This window comes from Accipiter gentilis, chromosome 2 (assembly GCF_929443795.1).
Source record: "Accipiter gentilis chromosome 2, bAccGen1.1, whole genome shotgun sequence".
NCBI lineage: Eukaryota > Metazoa > Chordata > Aves > Accipitriformes > Accipitridae > Astur > Astur gentilis.
In genome coordinates this window covers 49,065,057-49,089,930 of record NC_064881.1, presented here as the reverse complement: position 1 = coordinate 49,089,930, position 24,874 = coordinate 49,065,057, and the positions used below count along the sequence as shown (strand labels likewise).

Genomic DNA, 24,874 nt, shown 5'->3' with positions numbered 1-24,874 from the left:
TGTGACCCCGTGGGGGACCCACGCTGGAGCAGTCTGTGCCTGAGGGACTGCAGCCTGTGGAAGGGACCCACGCTGGAGCAGTTCGTGAAGAACCGCAGCCCGTGGAAAGGACTCGCATTGAAGAAGTTTGTGAAGGACTGTCTCCTGTGGGAGGGACCCCACGGTGGAGCAGGGGACAAGTGAGGAGTCCTCCTCCTGAGGAGGAAGGAGCAGCAGAGACAACGTGTGATGAACTGACCCCAACCCCCTGTGCCGCTGGGGGAGAAGGTAGAGAAAATCAGGAGTAAAGTTAAGCCTGGGAAGAAGGGAGGGGTGGGGGGAAGGTTTTTTAAGATTTAGTTTTTATTTTCTCATTATTCTACTCTGATTTGGTTGCTAATAAATTAGATTAATTTTCCTCCAGTCAATTCTGTTTTGTCTGTGACAGTAATTGGTTGAGTGATATCCCCCTGTCCTTATCCCAACCCACAAGCTTTCCATCTTATTTTCTCCCCCTCCCCAACCAGCTGAGGAGGGGGTGTGATAGAGCAGCTTTGGTGGGCATCTGGCATCCAGACAAGGTCAACCCACCACAAACATGCTGAACAAATACCACAGATCAAGATGGAGGATAAAAATGAGATGAAGTATTTTCCTATTGGGAAATGCTGCTTTTATCAAAAAAAAGGTAGCAATTTTACAGGAAGGTGTTGATTGTGATGAAATTTTTCTTTGAGGGGGAAGAATAAACAACAAAACTGAAACATACTGAAACACATCAGCAATGCCAAAATCACCTGTTTCAAAAAAAAAAAAAAAAAGAAAAGAAGGTATTAGTGGCTTCCTTTCACTCTAAAGCAACAACAACAACTACTCTGTGCATCTCAAAAAAGAAGAAGAAAGAAACCTCTCCCAAGTTTGTTCCACTGAAAGTCTCATAGGAAACCAAAATTCAACATTGGTTCTGATTCAAAATGCAACCTTTATCTCAGAGGAATGACTCAATATTGCTTTGTTTGGATCTATCCTATGAACAAAGTGATCAGGGGGACTGCTCAGGGTCCTCATTCAGCCATGTACTTGGATCTGTTGCTTTCTCAGCTTGCATCTGTAAATATACAGAAAAGTTCGGGCCTGCAGGAGGGATTGACCAAATGGGTCTCCTTCCTGGAGATTTACTCCACGGTTTGTAATTTCACTGAAGGTCCTCCAAAATAATTTATCATTTATATACATAGAATCATAGACTGATTTAAGATGACTTCTATAAGTCACCTAGACAAAACCTGTGCTTAAAGTAGAGCCACCTTCAAAGTTAAGTCAGGTTGCTCAGTGCCTTGTCCAGGTGAACTTTGGGTATCTCCACGGATGGAGATCCCACAGCCTCTCTGGGCACCTGTTCAAATGTTTGATCGAAGTATATACATATAAGTATATAAACATTTCTGTTATTTGTCAACTTGTTTTTGAACTTCAGAATTAAAGAATTCTGTGTTTTTCATAATTTTCCTTTAAAAACTTGAAAACTAATTTTTTTTTTTTTTTTCTTGTCTTGCCTTTGTGTAACAGGAGATGAACATTCCTGTATCCAGTTGCATCTGAGATCTGGAATTTCAAGAAAAGAGCCAAATATTTGGAAAAAATAATCACATTTTCACCATTTCCTCTTTTATGCCTTTGTCCTCTCCCTTCTCTTAATCCAGGGTGTGGAATTTTTCACTGAAGGAATTAAGTCTTTTGCAGTAAATGTCTCCAGGTTAAGTGTGTAAATAAAATAAATAGAAAAAAACACATCACAAATTTTTCAGGTTGGAGAGTTATTACAAAATAAGACATGTTAATATTTCCCTTTAAGTTTTGGAGTTTGGCTGAATGATAAAACAAGCAGAACTTTGCTAAAAACAGTGGAGCACTTCCTATTGATAAGAAGGGTCTTGGCATCTCTTGGCATCTCATCGCAGGTTCTTAACAACTTTGGTAAATATTTAAAACGTACTGTTTAAAAATTAATACAGCAGCCATCCCTGGTGAAATGAAATAATTGAGCCTCTAGGCACCACCGTCATAATACAGCTAATTAGAATAATATCAGAGAAATGCAGACCAAAGAATAAACTTCTAATACTGGCTCCATAGGACATTATAATCCATTGGTCTATTTGGGGTCCTTTGATCTTTCCTCAGCTGCTAGAGGTACCCAAGCACCAAAGGAGACACTGAAAACCGCAAGACTGATGTTTTACATTACGGTCATCTTCCGTGTATTTTTTCCCCCTTTCATGAGTCTTATCTGCTTTCTGTTATAAATTTCAAGTTCGTTTTTATTGCCTTCGGAATTTGTTCCATTTCACTTCCTTACACAAAAACTAAAACCTCTCCAGATGTGGAGGATGCTACAGCTCTGGGTGCTGCCCGGATGGGTGCCAAGGGTGTCGCTTAGTGTCACTGGGAGATGACTTGGGACAGGTTTGTCTTATAATCACCACCTGCACGCAGAGACATTCTGCGAGGAGGGGAGGTGGTGCCTTGCCATGCAGATGGCACGTACGCCTGGTGGTCACAAATACCTGGCTCTTGGAGTGGGTTGCAATGAGTGAGGTACCCAACCTCACTGAAGTTGGATCTGTCCTCTGATGGCAATATTTTCCCCATGGTTCTCAAGCGAGCATCAGGATATCTTTCCATCTCTTCTCCAAAATGCCCTCAACATTGTAGTATGTATTTTGTATTGCTGGCTGGGGACACGTTTGCCTTGGTGACCCACAGGGAGGAGGAGAACCCTGTCCCACTCAACCACGGCAGTGTTCCCCATAGCCCTGTGCCTCCAAGCAATTAATTCATCGCAGCAGGGAGATCTCAAACCGGTGGCAGTGTCAGCCTGCATTAACCAAAGGGAGGATGCGTAGCAAGGCGCTGCAAGAGTTCTGTTTATCCTTTTGGCTGTAAAAATCCCACTGCTGTGGAGGCTTACGATCCACTCCAATCCTGGATTTTCCCCCTCCTAATTCTTAGCCCTGCTGCCTAAGCTCACCTTGCTTAAGCAAGAACTGGCTTGAAGTAAATAAAGCAATAAATACTTCAACAGGCCAAGTGACTTGACCCATGATGATTTCTTCTGGCTGCCCTGTGGTATTTTGTGGAGATGTGGGTCTCTGCTCTTCCTGTAGCTGGGAAAGAGTGAGGAAAATCTCCATCAGCAGAAAGGACCCCAAGCTTGCTGAAGCAGGATTTCTGCTTAAATTAAACAGCTTTTCTTACGCAAGATGGGTGCAGTTCTCTGGAAAGCTGTTGTCTCTCCCACCACCTGAATTTCCAGTCTCATCTCCTGGCTTTTTTCTACTGTGGCAACATTCCCCCTATACAGTCTGTTAAATATAGGCTGGGTAGTTGAAAGATAACTGAACGTTTGTTATAGCAAATGAGGCAATAACTGTCTGAGGTTATGACGGGCAGAAAAGTCAAGTTATTTATCAAATTGCCATAGGAAATAGCTTTGCCAAGCGTTACGTAATAAACTTTCAACTATCATTTTTATCCTCCTACTGCAGAATGCTTCTCAGATCAGATTTGCTTTTGTTGGTTAAAATAGGGTGAGAGGTGAGTTGTTTTGCTCTGTGAGCAGAGAGGAGATACATGTCCCTGTGTGTGCTTATGTACTCTCAGCTGTGCCTCTACAGTTCTCTGTTGCTCTCTTTTTTCCCCTCCTTTTTTTTGATGTTGTTCTTTTTCTTTTTCTGCCTGGGGACTTCCCCCAACCCTGGATTAACTCACCTACATGCTGATATTGAGGATCTTAGGATAATCCAGTAAATGGCTCTTAGAAAGGTACTTACCTTTAGATCAAAAAGATGATTGTACTTTGTTATTGTTGTTGTTATCTTTGTAGTATCATCTTTTGCCTGATATGAACTTCCCAGCTGTATATTGGCTTCTCTGTCATCTTCCTTGTATAAGAAAGAAGGATTTTCCCTTCTGCTGACACCTGGTTTGACATGCTAACCAACAAAACACAAGCTGTGTTTAACGTTCAACCTGTCCTTGATTTCGCTGAAAGTCAAGTCAAGCCCAGATGAACTTTTCTGTAGAAGCAGAATTTCTGTGTCAGCTGATGAGGAAAAATACCCAAGGAAGAAAATCCTCAGTAGTTAAATGAAACTAAAGCTCTAAAGTAGTTGCTTAGAGCACAAAGAGATATTGGAAAGCGGTGAAAAAATCTTGCAAGCAGCTCACTACTGAGCAAACAAGAAGGCAAATCAGAGGTAGGAAATAGTAGGAAATCAGTAACAAACAAGCTCAGAAATTCGTTATGCCATTTTATGGTATGCCATCAACATTGAGTACGCACTTTAAATAGTTTATATTTCTGTCTGTTTAAATGGTTTATATTTCCGTCTTTGTTTCTGAAAATGTAGAGGGTGAAGCACAAGGCATCACAAACACAGAAAAGTTTCTGTAGTGAAAGAGGCAAATAGACTGGTGTATTCAGCTTGGGGAGGAACTGTCTGGGAGCCAGAGCATTACTGCAGAGGGCTGGAGGGATCTGTAAGGAGGATGGCTCCTTGCTTTTTCGGACTCTCTTGGTCTCTAAAAATATGTTGCAGGCCTAGAGGGACCTTTAGTTTGATCATTTATGAATGTGCTTATGGCATTCTTTGTTCAGCACTTTTCTCCTGATCTGCTCTTAGCAAACATTTCACTGCCTACACGTAGTTATAGAATAAGGATGATAATGTAAGTTTACTTCCCAGGGGAATATGGAGATGAAGCACTGCTGAAGTTCTCATATGATGGGTTTTGTAGAACCACTAAGTTTTGCCACTGATATATTTTCCTACTCTTAGGAACAGGAATGAAATACAGTGTTTTATACCAGAGTCCTTATGCATAAATGTTCATAAGTTTGCTCAGAAGAGGCCACACATTGTCAGTCGCTACTGACATACCCCAGAATACTTCTAGCCAGGCCCAAAAATTTTCTGAAGGGTGGAAACAAATTTTTCTCCTCTTCAGAGTTTATACTCTCCTCATTTTATTTTTATACAGTGCTGTTGTAATTTTTAAGATCTGCTATATCTGGAATCAGCTCCAGCACCTGGCTGCTTAGCCAGCAGTTCACAAGCTAGCCTTGTAAAAGCAGTCTCTTCGAAAACCTGCTTGTTAAAAAGCAAGCTTCCTCACAAGCTTTCTAGGGTACTGAATTCCCACTGAAATCCAATACGGCCTTTTATAACTCCGAAATAGCTAGTGATTTCAGAGGGAGTCTGTGATGTGCTGGTTCTGTAGAATTACAACCTTAACAGCTGTAACATCACTAAAAGGCTTATTCTGGAGAAAGACCGTGTCGTAAATGAGGTGTTCAAAGACTGAAAGTTCCAGCTGCAGCTTGCTAACTGTGCCTGCTGCCAAAAATGATACTCCCCAGGAAAGTAAGTCCTACTCTCTCCACATTTATGGTTCTTCTTTTAAAATACTCAAATTTTAGAAAGCTTGAAAATAAAGGGTACCAGTAAGGATTTTTGTTGGTTTCTGAAGTGATGGAGTTTCAGATTATGAGCTACCTGACAGATGAATTACTATAGTTAGATTTCTGAAGGTTAAGGGCATTGTCATACTTATGCCTCATCTGTCCCTTTATGGGAAATTTTTGCCACACTAGCCAAGGAGAGTAAGGGCGGGAGGTATGTGAGGTTCATTTCAGAGTTCAACTTATTAGATGAAATATTGATGAAAGTGATATCTTACTAAGGAATTGTGTTGGAAACTCAATAGCACATGTATCTTCTTCAGCCTGTGCTCTACCAGACAAACTTCTGGTGGAAGGTTGAGAGTGACAGATAAGGACTACTTAGAACATCAATACTAAAATTCTCAAAGCCAAAGCCAGGAATTTAAATGTAGGAGTTGCCAGGCAGGGCATAAGGTGGGGACATTTGGTAGTAAATGAGTGTTGACAATGTTTAAGCCATCTATCTCCTCTGATCCTTAGGGTGCTTCCTTCAGTCCGCAAACCCTTTCCCTTTACAGCCTTTGCAACCAGCATTTTGGGTTTGGGGTAAAAGCACTCCTAGACACTGTATTTGCAGTGCAGTTTGCTCTTTACCCTATGCTTTAAGCATGTCCAGAAGATGCTTTCTGAACTGGGCCACCCAAGGGACCTCATCAAAAAAGGTGCATGTTTTGAAGCTGCCCTGTCCCATTCATCTGGGAAATGGGAACAAAGCTGCTCATCTTTGAAACAAATTATATCAGTTGGGCCTTATACAGAAGTGTAGGTACCAAGAGAGCTCTGCCAGTAAAAACTCAGATAAGACACTGCATGGGGTGGAAGAAGAGCAGTGAGAAGACTGGTTCCTGACCTTAATTTTGGCACAGTAGGTCTATAAACACCTGAGCCATTTTGTGCTTCTGGATTTTAAATATTTGAGAAATTTGGGCATTTTGTTATGCCTAAAAACCTCATAAAAACCAAACTGGAGTTTATTTTTTGTGCAGAAGATTGTATGGGCACAGTAATCTGGATGGAAGAGAAGTTGAACCATGTTGATTTTTCTTCAGGGTTGCTTCAGATTTAAAGCAGTGTTTTGCCAAGTTCCAAGAGTTAGTTACACATTGTTACTCTGCCTCTATAGGGCTGATCAAAATGGGTCTCCTCTCTCAGCATGGTGCTCTCAGCACACGTTAACATCGTATCAGAGAAATACAAACCAAAAGGAAGAAAATGCAAGATTTACAAGTTCTTATCCAAAACAGATTCCTGACCTTTTTTTCATCTATATGTCTAATGATGGGTCCATAAAATACTTTAAAAAACAGGTAAATTTTAGAATTGTTTTATCTTTTTTTTAATGCTGTTATATGGGTTTGACTAAGAAAAGTATCTTGTTTGTTTCAGAGCACAATTTCAAATTTGCGTTGAGCTGAAAGGATCAATAATAAATTCCAGCTCAAACTGTGAATCTTCTGATGCTTTTCTAAATGAAATCCAGTGTTGTGTCAGGGATATTTTTATCCCTCTGACACAGAAATCATGTTTTTCAGAAGCCTTGCCTGCAGAAATATTGGCTTAATATACAAAAACAGAAAAGGACAAGATATTTTAAACATATAGTGGGAAATATCCTCCCATGATATAAGTAGGCAACCCCCCCCCCCTTGATCTCAGTCAAACTAGTGATATTCGCTAGCTGAGCACCTGACTATGATGAGAAATATTCCAGATATCATGTTGTTCAGAGTCCCTGCTGTTTGATAATTAATGTTCTTTATACAGTATCAGCCCACAAACCCATTCATCTTGACAGATTCGTGAGAACACTTTCTGTAATTTTCAGAGTCGTTTGTATCTCCTGATCTTAGTAGTGACATGTAGTCATATGAAAAAAATTTGAAAATAGCCATTTTACTGCTTTGGATGGGAGTGGGACCTTTTCTGGAGGAAGTTTTATTGATGGCCAAATTTGGAATGTTTCATAAATGAGATGCAGAATTTAAGTAATTTTTTATTTCTACAGACACAGACATTTTTTTCAAGCTTAGCATGTGCATGAAATAAGATTATGTGCAATGAGTAGATTTCAGTATAATTGCATTTTATGGCTTAGTATATCCTTACTTTGACCAAGCTTCTTCCACCATCCTGAAAAACAAAAAAAGCAATTTCCACACAAGTTATTGCAAGTTGTTCTATCTAAAGGAGAGACATCTGCAAAGAGGGGTAAATGTCAAAGTCTACACTGTGCTAGAATGGTGTACAATGTTAAATGTGTTATTTAGCCTGCAAAGATTTTACTTCTACAGTACTGAAGCTGCTTTTGAATTTAACAGATATAGTATCAAACTTCACTTGATGTTTTAGATGCTCAACATCAAATTTGTGTGAGAATCTAGAACACTAAAATAATAGTCTTCTGTGCTTTCTTGTGCACATAGTGTTGCTATAGATAAAGTCTTAACAGTGACCTCAGATGCAACTTTGCAGTAAGAAGACAGATACAGTGGTTTCTATTTTCTCATTTTTCTGCTATCCCCAAATAGGTGTTTAACACTCGTAGACAGAGTACAAAGCTATTCTGTTGACGCCAGCATGACCAGAATTTTACCCAACATCATTACTCTTATTGCAATCAGTATATTCCAGGAATCACTGAGCTATTACTCAGTGTGTGATGTTGTCTTTGCTGCCAAGATTTTATCTCGAAAGACACACAGATGGCATATTTCTGCATATAAACACAAAGTAAAAAGTGCTGGAACAGCCTAAAACATGTTCATCCTGCGAGAGTTAGGTCCTGCAAACAGGACTCCGACTCAGCCAACACTGACTCTCCTTTGCAGGATCAGGATGAGATTCTAGACCACATGAAATGTATATCCTGGCCCACATTTGATTTTATTTCCTAGTAGCCTGTGTGTTGCTCAGCTGCTGTAAAGCATGAAACGCACACTCAGGAAATGCTCTGCCATCTTCTGTCTCTGCTATCAGGACATTATGGAAACACGACTGCATTTCCCTTATGACAGAAGTTGTAAATAGCTTGGGTCGTTTGTCTTCATCTGCTTCACAGTGATATTTATTCAAATGCAGAAGAACAGAACATTTCACAACTTGCTATTTATGGCCTGATGAAATCATGTGCCTGCCATACTCGTATGTTCTGTCTGTTTTCCTAATTTTCAGGGCTGTGTGAGAATTACATTTCATGCATGTCTGGCTGCTAATTGGAGGATGAAATCAGAAATCCAAGATAATGTTTATCCAATACAACAAGTTCAAGATTGTGATTAAACTATGAAGACTTGTTGAGACTTCGCCTCTTGATATCACACTTTTTTTCAGATTTTAAGCTTTTTTTTTAAGAGAGGGATCTTGTGAGACACTGAAAAGTGATGTCGATGATGATAACGCGAGTTGGAGAAAATAAGCCTCTATATTTTCTTGCCCAGAATGACAGGCCATCACTCCTGGGGAAGAAGTGGTTTGCTGCTTTGTTACTTTGTTCTAACAATAATTCACATTTCTTTAACCCAGAGGAGCACGAAAGTGCTCTCCAGCATACATATATTTCATTTCTTTCTATGAGCTGAAGAAAGCAGCTATTTTATAGCATCAAAACGGGAAATTGGTTTGAAACAGATAATATGGCAGTGGAAAATTTATTAGCCAGAAAATGTAATTCCTTATTTTGGGAGTTAGGTGAAGGGCTATGGAACTTCTACCTGTGAGTGGACAGGACTTAGTTTCATAGTATAACTCCTGTTACATCTAGGATCTTTTTTGCTGTTATTCAATCTTACCTTTTCTTTCCATGGAATTATTAGAAATTAGGAAAATATAAAGAAGTTAAAAAAAATTCCATTTAAAATTACTGAGTGTGATTAGTCTGATGTTCATACACTAAGTCCCTACATTGAAGTTTTGGATACATTTTTAAATCTTGTGATTTATTTTTCTGTTGTGATATACATTCTGTAGGTCAAAGTTGCATTTAGATGCCTAGCAATAGTTTTTTTGTCTGATAAGTATATAACTGAAAATTCTGTTTTCTTTAAGGGGATTGTTTTGAGTTGTGTTTTGGAGAGCAGTGAAATCTAGCAATTGAAAATTTAGAGTTTCAAATGCGTCTTATGTGTCTAAAGGTATATGTGGATGTCTAGTGGTAATTTCTAAGAAGCAGGTATCTAGTTCTCGATTAATACCCACTTTTCCAGAGGTGGGATTTCTCATCTGTCTTTAAGAAGTCTACATCAGAGATAAGCACTGAGATTCCCCTACTAATCTGTGGAGAGAAAGGGTGTGACTCATTTCAGTGTAAAATGGATGTAGAAAAATGGGCCAGAGTAATCTCTTTCTAAAGGTGTTTATTTTTTTTCTCTTTGCTAGACAAGCAGCCCATATGTAGAGATAGACAAAGTATTTACCTACAAGAGGTGAGATGAATTTCAGTTTGAGAGTGGAATGCATTCCCACATTAAGACACCTTCATTTAGTTGTTAATGCACACAGTGTATGTAGAGATCCAAGTGTCTAAGCTTCCATTACAGCCAAAAGAGATGCAGTCACTACAGGCTGAATTAGTTCAGCTGGGTGACTGGTTCAGGTTAAGTTCAATCACTTTCTAGGCTTTATTTGTTTGTAGACTTTAGAGGAAAGACTCAGTTGCCTAACCATAAGTGTGTGATGCTATTTGAGAGGCTTTAGGATGCCTCATCTGGTATTTAGCTACTGCTTCAAAAGGCAACGGGACTCCCCCACATCGTGGGTAAACCGCCAGTTGCAAATAGATGTCTTATTTTATACCTTACGGGGTATAAAATGGCACTAGATGTCTATGTTTAGGCATTGGAATTTCTCCCTAGGTGTCTAATTGCTACTGAAAATAGAGTTTTAATAATTTCATATATAGTGTTATGGGTCAAAATAGTAGCGGTTTGACATTATGGCTACGCATTTGAGTCTGTGAGATGTCTGAAATTACCCTTTTCCTGAAGTATCTGACATAGAGACAAACATTCACAGGGGTCAAAATGAGAGGCAAAAAAGCCATTGCTTCTAAGGTGGCAACAAAAAGACCTTGGAGGCTCTCTGTTTATTGCGTCTTGTAGATTTTCAGATTAAATCTGAAACGTTTGCTTACACAACAAGCTAGTGTCTAAAATTCAGCGTGTGATGCAAACGTGAAGCTAGTTTCAGCCTGCAGGCCCATCATCACTTCTATTGTAAGTTCTGGAAATAAAATTACACTTCTGACAAAAAACATACAGAATTTTTAAATCGGCTAAACCCTTTACAACAGAGGTAAAATGAGGTCATAAAAAATCCAAGAAATTTGCTCGGGTTTGTTCACGTTTTGTTAAGCTGCACGTAGTGCTGAGAGCACTGTAAGTTCTCCTGATGTTCTACATATTGATTGTATTTCTAATACAAAAATCAAAAACAATGAGGGTTAAGCATTTGATTGTAGGACACCAGGAATGATTAATCTGTTACCAAGAATTAGGCTATGAAAACCCCTCAGGAACAGAGCAGACATTTGTGCTAAATATACCTGCTCTGAACAGGGATGTTCACGTGACAGGGACTTTTATTTAGATGTTGATGTACCTAATTTCCTTATAGCTTTATGGTTAACTACATTCTTTTGACTTCAATTGCATGCGCACCTCTCTTTCTTATTTAGAGACTGAGGAAAAGTCCTCTGCTTGTTTTAATATAAATGCTTGATCTGTGCCTGATAATCATGTCACATCGTGCTTTAGAAGCTGTTAGTGCTTCTCCTAAGCTGAGTCTTCATTCTTAAGAGATCTTGAATGTTCCCTGTAAGGTGTGTAAATGCAAGGAGCTCAAAAATTTAGCAGGGTCAGGATTTGGAGGCTTGGCCTCTATAGAGAGTTCAGTTACTTAGCAAATGCTGTCAAATTTTGAGATGACACTTTATTTCAAAGTAGTAAGCAGCAAATTATCTGATGAGTTCCAATGTTCCAGGGGAAATCTGAATAGTATTGTCTTTCAGGTTGGCATAAAAGTAAAAACCTGGGTTGTGTCTCATCCTTGTTTACTAAAGATTCCTGCTTTGAATAAGAAGTGTTTAATCCAAAATGCTGTCCCAGTTTCTGCTTGGGTGATGAAATTTCCTCTGCTTGTAGATAACCTCTCTGCTTCTGATTAGGTGTTTTATTCTTAATGAATTCCTGGCCTGGAGTACCTGAAGTTGGTTTGGTTTTTAGCTCAGCAGCTTGGTGTGTGATTGTGCAATTGCAATGTTGTAGAAAATATTTGTGGTGATATATATTTTCATCAAGATATTCTTGTTCCTGGAATTGCATTGTATTAGTGAAATGCGAGCCAAATAATCAAAATTACACCTTTGCTGGCTGCAAATAGGTCACAGGGAGTACGCAGTGTTGGGGGCATCACTTCATTTTGCTGACATTATCCCACACAATATAAAAAAGTTTAGCAGGAAACATTTCATTTTTTTCAGGTGGAGTTATACCTTTCCATCTGCTTTTTTAAATGAAACTTCATGAAAATATCCAGCTGGACTAATGGATACCAAGTAGCATCTTCATACAGTGTATTTTTATTGGATGCATATCTAATGTTCTAAAGACATGAGAAAGAGTGGTAGTAAACTTTCTGTCCCTACTGAAATGACAAAGCAGGACTTCAGGGTGGAAAAGCCATGTAGCTGGGAGAATTCCTCCACAATTTCCAAATTTGCAATATTTTGTCCTGGGAAGAGTTCCCTTGTGATGGTTTCCTAGAAACTTTTCCCATGTTATGTCTATTTGAATATAAATATTTGTATAGGAAGTGTTGGAGTTTCTACAAAGTTACAGTATTTAGTGTGTTCACAGTCTGGTTCTGGCTGCCAATTGAAATTGTGTGTCCGCATTACCTAAAAGAACAAAAAAGTAAATAGAGCTCTGAGATAACTAGCTGTAAGCCATAGCAAACTAGTAAAAGCAGTCATCACTGCTATATTGTAAATAGTCCAGTACCCAAAACACACTTACTACTGCTATATGGCAGTGATCAAGAACAACAATGAAACATTCCTTAGTTTTTCTAAGTATTTCTGCAGTATGGCATACAGTGTCCCTGTGGACACAGAGCTTTGACAAAGGAGGTTAAAAAAACCCCAAACAACAAAAAAAACCAGGCAAAAAATTACCCCTCCTTTATTTTGCTTGTCAGGAACTATAGTCTGACAATGAATTAGGAAGGACGGTTGAGTGCATCTAAGAGGGAGAACTTCATCACAGTGTTTTGAAGACGTGATGTCCGTACAGCCTTGTCCTCACAAAGTCTCCAGATTTCTATACCTGATGGGGTTTCTCACACGAATGACCGTATGAAATTTCTTCTATCAATCAACTACGTTCTTTCCCCAACTTTCTTCTGTGACCTGCTAGAGATGGGATACTGAGTGAAGAGGAGCCAAGTATGGTTTTGCAATGTATGTTTCTGTATTGCCTTCATTCTCCAATAACTGTTACTGGAATTGCTGCCCATAATTTGTATATTTTTCAATAGTGTTGCTGTTGCAATGAAAAGATTATAAAGTGTTTGTTGTCATTCCTCTCTGCCTCAGCTTTTCGAGTGATCATGAGGATAAAACTCTGCTGCTTCCAGCTTCCAGCTTTGCTATTGGCACCTTCTGACAGGATTGTCCTCTGCATAGTCTTGTCTGTGAAAGAGGAGTTAGGAGAGAGGTTAGACACTTACCTAGACCAAGAAAATCCTGAAGAAGCCTTCAACACTTTGCTTATAAGGCACTTAGTTATTGACAGAAGGACATAATGGGCCTTTCTATTAGTTGTAAAGATGATCAGTTCCCACAAAAGGCCCCAATGGATCCAAAATTAAATTCCTTCCATCACTTCATTATTAATCCCACTGAAGACCCTGAAGGAAGACACTGCTCATAAGGTTTCAGGACTTGGTTTGTGCTTACAATGGCAGAATAACAGCTCTGGTCTCTGGGATGAGCCAGCCATGAGCGTAGCGCAACTCCTTTAGAAACCAGCGTGGCCTCAGAAGCCCCATTTGAAAGGGGAAAGTTTCTCTGTTGCCAGCGCTTCAGCAGGTGATTCTCTCCTGGGTGTAGAGCTATTATGAGCACAGTTCTGTCTGGTTGTAGCAAGAAGCATCTCCTGCTGCCATCTGCTTAGACCTTACAAACTGAGGGCTATGTCTAAAGAGTGGTCTCTATAACTTCAGGCTACGGGTACCCTGCTTGCCTTAAACCAGCCTGTTTGGGCTCTAGTGCCAGTGTAAATTGTGGCAGTAAGTAGTTCATTACAGGCTGCAAAAAGACTGCAGAAAGAGGGTGTTTTCCTGCTGTGCATACTGTGCTGCTACCACCAGACTGTTATCTGCATCAGAAATGTGCTGTTTATTGCTGGTTTATGTACATCTGCAGCATGCCACGGACATCGAGTCTGCTCACACTTAATCATTGCTCGGAAAGCAGAATTTCAAGGGGCATGGAGGTGGTGCGGTAGGATGGTGGTACTGGTGCCTCAGAAGCTGCCTTTCTAGAAAGATCCCTGTCTGTGTTGCCCAGTTTTGCTTGGCTGGAAGTATTTGGGCACAAGCAGAGAGGATTTCATAGCCTCGAGCTGGTTATCTTTATCTTGTTAGCATTTCTCTTTCCTCTTCAGGCACTGTTTGCTTTGCAACTCAAGTAAATGCATTAAGGACAACAACCCATTTAAGTGCATTAAGGAAACAACTCAAGTAAGTGTGTTAAGGACACCACCAAAGCCAACACTTAGATGCTATGGAGAATCAGTAATTTGTGCCATGTAATGGGTTACCAGTCCCCCAGCTCTCTGGAGGGAAATCCAGCTCCCTGTCCAAGTGAACCTCAAGAGCTCAACATCCATCCGGCAAGCCCTTACTCATTTGTGAAGGCTCGTTATCTCTATGAGATGACCGAGCAGCATGCTCACAGCGTGACAGGTTTGTCAGGCAAAGTTTGAGGGACAGCTGTTCTGAGGCCGGAATAAGAGCCAAAGCCTCCAGGAAAAATTACAGCCCTTCTGTGAGGCAAACCTTTCAGCTGTGCAAAGCAATCTTTCTGGTGAAGTTTACGAAGATGCTGGCCTGAAATTGTGAAAGAACTGTTTTTCCTGTTGCTTTGATAGACTCTGCTAGCCTCGTTTTATTCAGCAGCTGTACCTCAGGCCCTGTTCTGTTGGCTTCATGTCTAGCAGTGGCTCACTTGGCCCTTTTTTTTTTGTCACAGATCAAGCAATGCCATGACAAATAAATCAGCCTTTACCTCTGTTTGTAAACCACTTAGTTTAGCTCTTGCTCTACAGCAAAACCTGGTGCAGTTATTTATATCAACATGGCCCCAAGCACTTAAAACAAGTCAACATTCTGATTATGGCTCTGCATATTTTATTGCCTATATTTTAATCATGCTGCTCTAAACCAGCACCTGTTCCTCCATTACTGCATTCTGGTTTAATAGTTACTTTCTGTCCAAAGAGCCGTCATGATGGAAAATGGTCTACAGATTCTTTACTTTCTGTACTAGTCAATGCCCCTTGAAATAAACATTTGTTTCAAAGTTTGTGTGCAATTTGTTAAATATTTTACTGCTGAGGATGGTTTTAAAAAATGGTTTTTTTAATTGTTTATTTTTTTGGAAGGTTGAGCCTGAAAGTAAAACACCATGCTATATTAATTTCAGTATTGCAGATATTCCCTCTTCCAGTTGTACCAAGACCCTAGTTCTGCTGATGCTGCTCTGACCATCTCTCTCTGTCAAGTTGTCTCGCCAACATCCTTATCTTCTTCCCTCACTGTCCCAGCCTGTATTTTTGGTGATAATAATCGAACCCACAACTGCTTGCCAAGCTTTCAATGCTCTGAGCTCTCATCTTGCCCAGTGTGTGAGAGTATGATACTGCTTGCTGTGCTGTTCTCTTTTGGCCCAGCGCTGCAAACACACAATTCAACACCTCCTTACCAGCATCAATAGCTTCACTGATTCCACATGAAACCTTAACGCAGCTGCTGATTATGTTTACTTTGTTAGCAATTTCAGAGAATTTTATTAAATAAAAAGGGCTGTGTTAAGAGCTTTTAGCTTGCTCAAAACTTGGATCAAGCAATCAAGATATCAGAGAACCTGACTTGCTAAATATGCATGTATTTTCTTGAATCAGCAGAGTCCTCTCTTTTTTCCTGGGATCCCTTATCTGCCTTATGACACATCTTCTTAAAGCTGGAAAAGGGAAGAAACTCTTCTAAAAAGTCCAGATTCATTCCCAGAACTTGTCTGTCCTGAACACTGCAAGAGACAGACGTGGTTTTGTAGATCAGTGTCTGATCATAACATGATGCACGTGCATTAAGTAAGGAGAGAACGCAGACTCCACGGCCAACCTTAACTTTGTCATTTCCTGTCTTCTAAGTGCTGAACACCTTTCAGTCCAGTAATACTCTGACTGTTGATTCCAGCTAGATGTCTACATCTGTATCATGAAAGGCAAAATATTTTAGGTCCAACAAAAAAAAGGCAAAATGTTGTATCATTGAGTATTTGCTTGTTATTTTTCCTTTATCCTTTTTAAACACATATAAGGCAATAGTATCTATAGAGACACACACATGCTGCTTCTCCCACCCCTTTCATGTGTGATTCTGAAGACACACTCAAAATCCTGTTTAAATGTGCAATTTTGCTATGAATGACATTCATCTAACTGGATGTGAACTTAGCTTGTATGTCTACACCTGAGCAAGTTGCCTTCGATCCCTTGGTAGTCAGCACAAAAGTAGGTGTCAATGGTCACAGGAGATCTTTATTACAGTGTGACTCTAAACACCTCATACATATGAAGGCATTTCTAGTTAGTGAGATGAATTTCACGGGCCAGTGTCTGTGCTTCAAATCTTTCACAAACAAGGAAAATCAGTGTGATTAATATAAACTATGTGCTTGCTTACAGTGTCCTCAGAACATCTGAAGGAGACTATAACTTGTCCAAGTGAAACTCTGTAGTGAATTTGATCAGGCAAAGTGCAATCTAAGCATTTAAAATCTGAGAAGGACAGCTGAGTTTACAGCACAGTTAGACAGTACCATGAAATTTTTCGTGACCAGAAATGGAAATGCAGTCAGAACAATGCCAAAAACCATATAAACCACTAGCCTTTCCCTGTCTTAGCTGTCAGTAAGTTCATTAGCTGTCACTAGTTAGTAGCATCATGGTGATGTTCAAGTCCCTCTGTTATCTGCTTGGATTCTTTGGTGATGTCTCTACTGATGTGACAGTTTGTGTTCAAAAGCAGATAGCTCCTTTACTTTTGCATCAGGCAGCCACATGGCTCTTGCAAGAGGATGCATCTCATCCATCTTCTTACATGTCCTCTCCAACCCTACAGCACTTGATGCAGGAAGTTTTCCAAGGAGGATCTTGTCAACCTGCTGTCACATCCAGATGTGGCCTATTCAGAAGACAGAGAGAATTGATCTTTAGGTGTTGCTAAAGATTTGAATGAGGTCAAACATCCTGATGTACTCCCAAGGACTTAGTATAGACCTATGTCCATGGAGTTTGGAGATCAGTCAGGTATGAACTTGAGTAGAATTTAAAAAAAAAAAAAATATTGTGGGGCACAGGAAAATAATATATAGTCCGTGTCCTGAAGGGCTCTAATTTCCTGTATGAAACCAACAAAAAAGCCCAGACTGAGAAGAATATAGCTCCTTTTATTGGTGAGGGGAGCAAAGTCACATGTGAGAACAATGGATAATTCTGTCTGAGTGTCCTAAATAGGCTTTAAATAACTTGCTGCTTTTTGATGCCATTTGTGTTTCTAAGACTGACAGTGGGAATATCCGAAAAAAAGATTCAGGTGAACCATGGGAATAAGACACACAAACTGGTGGACTGAAGATGATGGTGTTCTCAGGAGTCTGGAGTTTTAGCTAACAGTTGTGCATAAAATTTTAAAACTTTTTTTTCTTTTCAAGGTCATAAAGAAGAAATAAAAGTTGGGGAAGGAAGAGGTAGGGAAAGTGTGAAGAAGAAAGGATTATGTAGCAGTGGGAAGCTACTCCAAGTGAAAGTCTGTATTATCTCCTTTTTCCTTCTGTTTTGCTCTCCCTCCTCTTCTGTCTGAATTTTCCCTGCTGTTACATTTTGTGCACAATACCAACAACAGGTTATTATTAACTGGTGTAAGCAGATAGTGATTTGTGCTGAGCTGAACTCAGAACTGGTGTCCTGACAGGCACGTGCTAACAGAGGACAAATTGAGGTTGCTCTCTATTCTTTTTTTTTTTTTTTTGAGTGATCTGACCTAAATTTGCACAGCTGTGCTCACATTTAATCCTGCCTAATAGCTCAAAGGCTTTATATCTCATAAGAGCAGCCTACTGGCACCTGACATTTATTCTGGCCCTCGTTCAGTTCTGCCCTACAAATCCTCTGACACAACCTGGTATATTTGGTTTTTTTTCCCTAGTAGATTTATTCCTCCATCTAAACACCCTTGAAATGACCAGTCTATGAAGGGCATAATCTAGACCATTGCTTCTCAGCCTTCTTGCATTTGGTGACCTCTGCAAATTCTCCAGTGTGGATTGGTCTCACAAACAGAATGTGAGAGGAATTGAAGTTGTTGATTTGTTTTCCTAAGTGAATTTCTTTGGATCCAATAAGTACACTGTTTTCACCCATGACTATGTGTACCATATATTTGAAGCTATTATCTAGAGTGAAGGTTCTCAACTGTGAGGTGTAAGTGGTTTTACTCATAATGCTAATTTTGTTGCTGGAGGTTGAATAGGTATCTACCCCTAGTGAACTAGGTATCACTGGTACTTTGTGAATTCCAGCTGTGCTGGCAAAAGCCAAAGCACAGTGGAGTTTGTAAGTGTAAAAAAAAAAAATAAAAAAAATTAAAAAAAAATTACATAAAATAAACCAAGTCCTTTCTTATTTGCTCCACTCTGAATACTCTTTGAGTTATGAGTAATTTTTCAAAGGATCATTTATTATTTGTCTTCTATTTCTCTAACTCATAACATTTTGGGGGTAGCAATCAAGGAACCTTGGGAAAAAGTGATTCATGGTGTTGTATTCTTTATGAACATATATCTAATGCATTTGACAATTTTGTGGATATTGATTTTCCTGGGAATATTAAACAGCAAACCTTTTTTTTTTTTTAATATTGGAGGATTATTATCAGGGCTTGCATCCAAATTGCGTTAGCTCATTAGACTATAATAAACAAATTAGTCTTTAACCTTTTGAACTAGGCTAAATGCTTATGAAGTGGAAAAACCCCATGTTTAATAGATATGATTGAATAAGACTAAGTGTCTTGCTTTTTTTTTTTTTTTTTTTACCTGTATCACAAGTCTTTACTTTGGCTTGCATATTGAAGAAAAAATTCAAAGGATTACAACAGACTGGAAATGTAAAAACCTTAGGAAAAATAGCTGCAAGGGATTATTGCTATCTTGTGCTGTGATACTATCTCATTCTGTGAACTATACTGGGTAATGTCAGGTGGTTGTAAAGATTGGAGATCTTACAAAGTAATCCCTGATACTTCCATGGCTAGACAGAGCATTAGAAGGTTTCTCATGGCTAAGAATAGCATGATTTCTGAAGAAGACCTGAGACGGAAGTCTTAAATGGTAATACATATTAAAACAGAAAAATCACAAACAAGAAGTGACCTGAAAGCTGTGGATTTTGTAAGTGCATTTAGGAAATAAACTAACAAGTCTTCTGGCTGACTTCTAAATCATAGAATCATTTAGGTTAGAAAAGACCTTTAAGATCATCAAGTCCAACCATAATTGTGTATGTGCATCTTCTATGCAAATTTTATTGCATATATTTCTTGCTTTCAACTTCATTACATACTGTTGAGTGAGGCCAAATATTGAGTGAGATGATATCTGTTTTTCTCCTGAGTATAGACATTTTGATTTATCAATCTGTTGAAATTCTTGTACTTGAATATGAGAAACTGGATACTAGGCAGAGCTTTTTATTACTGTTAAAGCTGTGGCAAAAGGTGAGTCTTGAGGGATCACATACTTCCTTGGTTTTCCATGACTCAGGATAAATGTTCTAGCTTGTTGACTGTGTTATTATAAGATGAAAGCTCTAATTAAACAAGTCAAAGGGACATAAACCCATGCTTGAATCGTTTTGCTGAAGTAAACCCATAATCTTTGGTGGTTTCCTCAGGGTTGACACATGTCTCAGGAAAAAGGAAGTTTCTTAATAATTTAAGTAAGAAGTTTCTTAATAATTCAAGTAAGAAGTTTCTTAATGATTCACGTAAATAGTTTATATTCCACTAATTCTTTAGCCTCAGCAGCGCTGGGAAAACAAACAAAACTGGTTTAGGAAAGGAAGAGATATTCTGAACAAAATTCAATGCCACCTCTACCCTAGAATAGTCTAAAAATATATTACTCATGGGAGATTCAGGCTCTAGGCCCTGTTATGTCAACAATTTATACTGAGAAAGGCTAAAATATAAAATATTGTAACAACTTATTTAATAGTTTTGCTAAAGAAGCCTTGTCATTTCTGTGTATCTTTAATATTGTATTTAGATTGACTCCTTTTAAAAGTGTAAAGGAGATTTCTTGCCATCACCCAAAATCTTAGAAGAGAATTACTGGCTTGATTAGTTTTAACAAAATGAGGTGTTAACTTTTGAAATCATTGTTTTGTTGAAGACCTCACCTCTCCCATTTTATTGATGTGCTGGCAGAAAAAAACGGCAGGTTCTTTAAATTGGAGAATGGTTAATGACAATGTTGTAGTGAAAGGACTTACTGACATCAGTGACTGCTTTGACTCAGGCAATTAATGTATGCTCAGAAAAGGCTATTGAGATGCAATCACTGCCATAGGAACTGGAATCCAATTCAGCTGCATGAATGTGAACATTGGAACAATTTAATTAATAAAGAAAAAGAAATTAAAAAAAAAAGAGACTTGGTATAATCAGTGCAGTTCTCTTAATTATTTAGTCTCAGAGCATTTTTTGTGCGCGTGTGTTTATCATCCTCCTTCTACTGCGTTCCTCTGTTCCTTACTTAGAATTTTACAGTGGGTGAAGGCATTTGTGGAGAGAAGAATAAGGTTATCTCACTGTGACTTTATTCTAGACACTTAATCAAGAAATTCTTAATAAATAAAGAAATAAACAAATAAAAATACCCAGCTTGCAACAAACTCCAGCTTCTGAAGAAATTAACAAGAAAATAAAAGATGCTTTAAAGCAGTGAGGACAGTGGTGCTATACTGGAGATAGTACGTGCTGTGTTTCCTGAGAGGCAGCGTTATTCTCCTACATGAGTGTTTCTAGGTTTATGGGTCATTGCCCTTTATCACACGGTTTTGTCCTTTTATCCTTGGTGTTTTGTGGTTTAGGTTTTTTTTCCTGGCATCTGTGATGGAGATGGACAAGAATGGTGAAAGCACTATAAAAAGTCTTGGTTTGTTTTTCACTCAGATATAATTGCACAAATGATAGAAAGTTCATGGACTGTCTGAGTATGCAGTGTCTTCTCCTTATTTCCACCTTGCTCTGTCCCATCTCACTTTCCTCTACTCCCTTTGGTTGGGTTGATGCTGATTGCTGTCTCAGCAGGGAATTGTCAGACATATTTTTAGCTTCAGGGTGTTTAACAGTTGTGTGTGTGGTACCTAACCAACTAATCACCTGCTGTCAGAGGGCTCGGTCAGTTGACTGTATCTCTAAAATGTCATTAGCACAAAAACTGTGAGCTGAAAAGATTGCAGAGCAATGGAAGATAAAGACGAATAAAGTTATCGCGGTTTGACCAGTCTTATATGTTGAACAGTCTCCAAACCAGAAGGTATCTCCACTGACAATGGAGACGTGGGGAGTAAAATCAAGCCTTTCTTTAAAAATGCAAGTGAGACAGTCTCCAATCTTTAAACATATGTATTTTCATAGATCTTTATTTGTATGAAGGATTCTGATTTTCAGTTAGTGTCTCTTTGCTACAAGTAGAATGACAAATGAAAGTGACTGTCTCTTGCGAGGACACCAACTCTGGTTGGAAGGACAAACTGTCGAAGTGGTGACCTGACTCATAACAGCGGTGCATGCAGGAGAGCTCGGAACAACCAGAGGCAATGGTAGCACCTTATGAAGCAATCCAGTGCTTTGGAGTGATGAGAATGATCATGGGGACTGCTTTTACAGAAGCGTATGACCAAAACAACTCCCATGTTGCTTTAGTAGCTTTACATTGACGTTTACTAGTGCTGTCTTCAGTTGTCTTCTGGAAAATACCAAGAGTTTGACTTAAACCCAGACATTTAAAAAAAAACAATGTGCTAAAGCTCTCCCAAGAATCACCTCTATATTTTTCTTTAAACTGCTTATTAGATAAATTGATGATACTTCAGTGCTGGCAATATTCCCTACTGTGTTTACAATGCTGAGGTAATGGCATCCTTCACTTCAGTATTATTTTTACCGACTACACCTCTATTTGTAAACTAAGGTTGTCCCACATAGTGATCAGTGAATAAGGGGTGGTCAGAGGTCCTTTACAAGCCCTGGTTGCTTTAAGCAGGCACCTGGTACAGCAGAGAAAAATGAGTGCATCATTTTAAGCACCTGTGTTTTCTTGATCCAGGGGTGCCCACAGCTGTTTTGTCAAATTTCATAGCTTCTTTCATTAAAGCATGATGCCCATGTGTTATGGGTTTGTGTGGTGGGGATTTTGGTAGCAGGCGAGGGGGCCACAGGGATGGCTCCTGTGAGAAGCTGCTAGAAGCCTCCCTGGCTCCAAGTTGGACCCACCTCTGGCCATGGCCGAGCCCGTCAGTGACGGTGGTAACACCTGTGGGAGAACAGATTTAAGAGGGGAACCTGCAGTAAGTGAGGGGAGTGGGATGTGAGAGGAACCCCTCTGCAGATCCTGAGGTCAGTGAGGAAGGCGGGGAGGAGGGGATGCCCCCGCAGCCCGTGGTGAGACCAGACGGCAGGCTGTCCCCCCCCAGCCCACGGAGGGAAGCAGGGGAGCAGATGCCCACCTGCAGCCCGGGGAGAGAGGAGCCCACGCTGGAGCAGGGGGATGGATGCCCCACAAGATGGCCGCCGCTCCCTGGGGAAGCCCGTGCTGGAGCAGGCTGGCACTGAAGGACTGCAGCCCGTGGGAAGGACTCATGTTGGAGAAGTTCATGGAGGACTGTCTCCTGTGGGAGGGACCCTATGCTCGAGCAGGGGCTGAGTGCGGAGTCCTCCTCCCCCTGAGGAGGAAGGAGCGGCAGAGACAAGGTGTGAGGAACTGACCCCAACCCCCATTCCCTGTCCCCCTGCGCTGCTGTCGGGGAGGAGGTGGAGAGAACCGGGAGTGGAGCTGAGCTGGGAAGAAAGCAGGGGTAGGGGAAAGGTGTTCTAAGGTTTGGTTTTACTTCTTATTATCCTTGTTTTGATTTGATTGGTAGTAAATTAAATTGATTTTGTTTCTTCCCCAAGTTGAGCCTCTCTTTTGCCTGTGACCACAAGTGGTGAGTGATCCCTCCCTGTCCTTGTCTTGACCCACAAGATTTTCTTTATATTTTCTCCTCATCCCACCATGGCTAGAGGAGTGGTGATGGGGGGACGGCAGTGGGGAGTGAGTGAGGGGCTGCGTGGTGCTTTGTTACCAGCTGGGCTTAAAGTACAACACCATGTCTCTGAGCAGGTTTTCTTTGAACCTTACTAATTGCCATGATGATGAAGTGCACCAGAGGCCACTCTTAGAACTTGCCAGGTGTTCCCTGAAGTACCAGGCCCTGCTGCTGGGGGCTCAGTCCCTATAGCCATCTGATGTACATTTATGTGCTCCGATCCTCTGGTGTGCCAGTAGGGTGGATGGAAGTCCAACCTGGTATAGTAGCTATTTACTCTTTCATTCTGGTGATCAGTGAGGGAAATACAGTTGCAGGAACAGGTATAAAGCATGCAAAATAAAATGTAAATACAGTGAAGACCTGTGCGTGTATTTCCAAGTATTTAATTTTCCATTTACCCTAGCTAACATTAGCTTCATGTAATTCTTTCTGTCTTTGACAATATCAGTGCTGGTCTGGACTGGCTGGCCATCCATTCACACCTCTCCTCTTTAAACTGGTGTCTTCAAAAGCATGGAGTTTCCTTTGATCCTGAGGTTTTTGTCTGGGGAAATATGCCTCAGCACAACATGCAGATTTTTCCAGAGGCAGTTCTTCCAATTAGCACTCTCCTCAAGGCTAAATACCTTGTCAGAGTATTGCTTTGTGGTATTGTGTGGTTTTCTCTTGGCTTCCCACACAGAGTCTGCTTTGCTTTGATACTGTACACGCAGACAAGACTATCAAACATATAACCAGGTGGATATGTGATATACATGCCTTATAAACAGTATACAACTCCTTAGGCTGTGTAGAAAGGGAAAAGGAGACAGGATTAGTCTCATTCCTGTTGAAATGGTGGGGAAAGAAAAAAAGAATAGTTCTTTGTCAAGTAATAGTGTTTGAGTTTACCTCCACTGCTCCTAAGTCATGGCCTGACATGACCTAATGTAGAGTTCCTTACCTTGGAAGTATATCAGCTGGGTAGCTTAGCAATTGTCCTTCTTTTCTTTCTCACAGTTGTATGCAATATATGTAATATATGTCTGCATCTTGTGTCCTGCTCTTGTCATTCCAAAGTCAACATCTGCAATGTAAGTTTTTGAGAAGGGTGAATGAAAAAACAACAACCTTTTAACTCTGGAAAGAGTTCTTTTTGAAAAATGGTAGTGCTTGAGAGGATAGCCAGAAAGAAAATATAGTTTAAAATAATGAGTGTAATAAGACAGTTGGAAAATTACTAATAAGGAGTGAGCACTGAGACTTATCAGAAAGCTACGGCCTAATACTTATCTGAGCACTTCACGTATCAAAATTCTCTTAATTCCTGCTTCACTGGAGGAAATGGTCAAATCTTTGAGTGCCATGCAAATTGCTGGTTAGCACATATGGAGAAATTCTTCACTTTGCAGTCTGAGCTAGATGCCCCCTTAAAGACCCATGCGTCTCAGACGGGGGAACTGATAGCCTTGATATGGGTCTTCCTCATAGATTGTACTTGGCTGCTGTCAAATAGCTACCAAAATGATGCTTATGAATGTGTTAAATCTGATCTCTAGCTTCTCAATGAATCTATAGACAGTTTCCAGACAGCTTGCAGATTGCCAGAAATAGACTTGCAAGGAGAAAAGGGTAAATAGAAAACTCAGAATCGGTCCTAAAGCTGTAAAAGGCCTTGGCTTGCCTCTGCTACAATTAGGGAAATGTTAAGCGTTTACACTGGTGTATTAAATAGGGCTGGTTTGGAAACTTACGT

At 40.0% G+C, this 24,874-nt stretch overlaps 1 protein-coding gene across 1 annotated transcript in view; it reads left to right on the top strand.

Moving 5' to 3' along the window:
* The window catches only part of FAM135B (family with sequence similarity 135 member B), a 217,560-nt gene that overhangs the window by 35,986 nt on the left and 156,700 nt on the right, over nucleotides 1-24,874 (top strand). The gene's annotated exons all lie outside the window — the stretch shown is intronic.